Raw genomic sequence first — 4,540 nt, 5'->3', positions numbered from 1 at the left:
AGCATGGGGAAAAGTGCTACTCAACAAATTCTCCAAAATACTAGCACTCACCCACTTTTGAAAATTCCCAATCGACGTCTTAGAATCATGCTACCTTTTCATCGCAACCTTATTAAGTGTCCCCTTAGGGAGTATCATCATAAACACACAACTTTTAAAGATGAACAAGTTTCAATTGACCACAGGTATTTGGTCAAAATTACACATGACGAAATTGTGGGCCCTTGAGCCTGACTGCTGCCTGTTCTAGTCCCAGTTGCTTCCCTTGTACCACAGTGTGTCACGGCGCTCTCCAGTGTTCGCCCTCCCCTTCGTGGAACAGCTGTCCCCCCAGGCTCTTCATTCCAGTCAGTGACTATGCTGCCAGAAATGAAACTCCCAACTCACCAGACAGAGGAGATGCTGCCAAGGCACTGGGCCATTGTGATGGCCGCAAACTGGAGAAGGCTCTCTGAAGTAACCTCAACAGACAGCTCTTAGAGATTCCAAAATTGCAGCCCACAAGCTACTAACAAGTACTGGTAAAAACTGATATCAATGTAATGAAGGCAAAAAGTAAAGGGCTAGAATGTACCATAAAAACATATTATACATTCATTCTTCAGCTAGCCTGGCCTGCCTGGAGGAATAGACTCACAGGGAAGAAGTCAGGGTCCTTGGCGGGTTTGTTTGCCGCATCCTGAGAGAACACCACACAGAAGGTAAAATGAGAGAACTGCGTCTCCATTTATCAATATGGATAAATCTCCAACATAAACTTAACTTATTTTTAAAAATTACAGAAGAAACCATGCGTAGGAAGTTTTAAAGCATGAAATTATTTTATGTATTATTTACCTGGTAATTAATACCTGGTGGCATAGTGGTTAAGTGCTCGACTGCTACGTGAAAGGTCAGGGGTTTGAACCCACCAGGCCCTCCCTGGGAGAAAGATGAGGCAGGCTGCTTCCACAACACCGGCGGCTTTGGAGACCCTGCAGGGCACCCCTACTCTGTCCTCGATGATTCAGAGTCAACTCGCTGTCGATATGACTTTCATATTGTCTGTGGATATATGCACATGAGAGGGCTTCAGAGGATTGGAAAACTGGAATTAAAAGATAATGGAAGTTTTCCACGAACTTTTTGAAAGTCTTCCGCATCCGTGTGTCTGCATACACACTGTTGTGCTGTTGAGTAGCCCAAGTGGATTCCGACTCATTGAGACCAGGCAGTTCTGCCCTCGGGCCTCCTAGGCTGTCATCGTGGAGGGAGTGGATCGCCAGCTCTTCTCCTGTAGAGCTTCTGGTGGGATCAAGTCACAAACTGTGCTTCAGAGTCGAGCGCTTCACTGTTGCACACCGGGGATCTCTGTGTGTGGTGTCCCCGGCCATTGAGTCGTGTGTATTTAGTGAAAGCAAATGGCATGATTCTGGCGAAAAGTGGCACCTACAGAATGCACCCACTCCTCGCTGGCTAACTATCTCATGATCAGCATTTCACATTTCCAAACACGGTAAAGAAAAAAATGTCTTTCCTCGCTATTGTGTGCATTCGCGACACTAATCTGCCTTAACTAATATTGAAAGGTGAAGGGAGGGTAACACTGGCTCTTAAAATGACGTGTCGACTTGGCTGGGCCATGACTCTTAGCAATCTGACCATGATGTGATTAAGTAATTCGGCAGCTATCTAATAATGAATTTGTCCTCCAGCCCTCCAAAGATGGTCTAGTGGCCACATTTCTTTTTCACCTAATGCCTGTTTTCACATAATGACCTTGTCTTTGCAATCTAACAACATTGATAAGTTAGGAGTGGTTATAGTTATTATCCTCCAACACTAAGCAGCAGGAAGGGCAAAGCCTTAACTGTATCTGTACCATTTCTGCCTTTAAAAGAGAACTTGAAGCCCAGGTGAAAAATGCAAACATCTGTTGAATCGGGTTGTTTCACTAATTTCTGTCTATTGGCCTGAAATGCTCGAAATAACTTTTAAATACCATCACAACAAATAAAAGCAAATGTCTTGGATAGAAACCATATAAAATAATTTATTGCACCCCCAAAACTATTATCCTGAGCTTATCTCTAAACATTAAGCCAAAAATATACCTTAAAGCCTTTGTGAAACCACAGCTTAGATGGCTAGTAAAAAATATCTGTCTTGAGCATTAAGCACTTTTAAGAATGGTCTATATGGGATCAAAAGGACAACAGCAGCATGGAAGATGAGACAGAAACCTTCGGGGCAGGGAGCTCATGCCAATGGTGGAGGACTAGCTGAGAAGGAGGGGAGATGGTTGCATAGCTCAAGGAAGTCACCAAAGTCTCTCCGCGGTACAGGTAAACACTGCTGAACTGTGCAGCTGGTGCTCGGTGTTCTCAACCAGAGCACAGATCCGTTATTGTCTAAAGTAGTTCAGAAACTTTAAAAAGCTGGTTTCCGAGAGGATGACAAGACAGCCCACAGACTGGGAGAGGATTTTTAGTAATGACATATTGGACAAAGGGCTCATTACTAAAATCTATAATACCCTCATGGCCTGCAAAAAGGAAAACAGTGAACCCCCTAAGGAAGTGGGCAAAAGAACTGAAAAGAACTTTCACTAGCGATGAGACCCATATGGCCAACAAGTATATGAGAAAGTGTTCCTGGTCATTAGCCATAGGAGAAATGCAAATTAAAACAACCATGAGATACCACCTAATACCCCTGAGGCTAGCCCAAATCAGAAAATCAGACAGCAACAAGTGTTGGAGGGGTTGTGGTGAAATAGGAACCCTCCTCCACTGCTGGTGGTCATGTAGATTTGTAAAGCCACTGTGGAAAGCAATATGAAGATACTTAAAGAAAATGGAAATTGATCTACCTTATGACCCTGTCATCCCTCTACTGGGCATATACCCAGAGGAGGTAACAAATAAAACACGACCAGTCATCTGCGTTCCAATGTGTATTGCGGTGCAATTCACAATCGCAAAGACTTGGAAACAGCCTAAGTTTCCATCGGTAGACAAGTGGATTAGTAAACTCTGGCACATACACACGATGGAGTACTATGCAGCACTGAAAAGCACGGACAATCACATGAAACATGTTTCATGGGAAGAGTTGGAAGAAATCATGTTAAGTGAGGTAAGCCAATCTCAAAAGGACAGGTATAACAGGAGTCCCTGAGGTAAGTACAATCAGCACATGTGAGTCCAACATAAAGAATGGGAAAGGGGGAAGGAGAAGGGAGAATGGGGGTGTGAGAAACTGAGATGACGACAAGGGAGGAACTAGTGGACTGGTGGAGAGTATTGGTTGTGTCCCCACAGAATTGGAATGTGCATACAGATCCCACCATGACACGCCAAACCAGGAGGGCAACATAACACATGGAGGAATCCATAAAAAGACTGGACTACAGAACCAGCCTGACCCCCACCATGGAAGGCTGTGCCACAGAGAATGACAGTAGAACTTCTGGTGGAGGGACGGAACCGACCTCCCATACCCAGACAGAAGCAGAAGCAAATGAAGCGGGAGCAAGAGAGTGGAGCGCATGCTGGCCCACCAAGCCCTGAGGACAATTGCCCCACTCAGAGCAGCCAATGCACAGAGAGGACCATATGACCGGCCCCACTATGAGACGCGACATCTTGCCCTGACCCATAGCTCTATAGGGGACAACACTGGAGCCACAGTGTGAGATGTGTGACCAAGCTGGCCCCACCACACCGAGGCAAAACACTAAGGGCATGCAATAGAACAGCAAGGGGAGCAGAACAAGGAAGTCTTGAGGGAGTACCAAAAATAGACTTTGGGGCCAGGGCATGACACCCCATCACAACTGACCAGAAAACACTCCTAAAGGTCAACAAACAGACCTTGAACTATTTACAGGCTTTTCTTTCTTTCTTTTTCTACTTGATTTTGTATGTCTTTGGCTCTTTTTGTTGTTGTTGCTGCTGTCACATCTGTGTCACTTTGTGTGGTGCTGTCGTATTTTTATGTGCATAGTATTATCTCTGCAGGTCTATCTAGATAAGATAGGCTGGATAAACAATGTGGAGAAGAAAACAATGGGACCTGATGGTTCCGGGGAGATATGGGAGAGGGTGAGGTGGGGGAAAGGAAGTGGTGTTAACCAACCCAGGGACAAGGGAACAAGGAGTGATTCAAAACCAGTGGCAAGGAGTGGGTGGGAGGCCTGGCAGGGACTGATCAAGGGCAATGTAACGTAGAGGAATTACTGAAACCCAAATGAAGGCTGAGCATGATAGTGGGACAAGAGGAAAGTAAACGGAAATAGAGGAAAGAACTAGGAGGCACATACATATAAATATATTTATATATGATGATGGGAAATAGATCTATGTGCATATATTTATAGATTTAGCATTAAGGTAGCAGATGGACAATACTCCCTCAATACAAGAACACTTTGCTCAATTAAACAGACATTCCATGATACCCACCTTCCTGACATGATCACTGAAGACAAATGTGTGCATAAGCAAATTTGGTGAAGAAGACTGATGGTGTCCAGCTATTGAGAGATATAGTGTCTGGG

This window comes from Echinops telfairi, unplaced genomic scaffold, assembly GCF_000313985.2.
Source record: "Echinops telfairi isolate 266 unplaced genomic scaffold, ASM31398v2 ScPeMD7_7400;HRSCAF=8409, whole genome shotgun sequence".
NCBI lineage: Eukaryota > Metazoa > Chordata > Mammalia > Afrosoricida > Tenrecidae > Echinops > Echinops telfairi.
The sequence above is the reverse complement of the archived record's forward strand: the minus strand, read 5'-3'. Positions refer to the sequence as shown.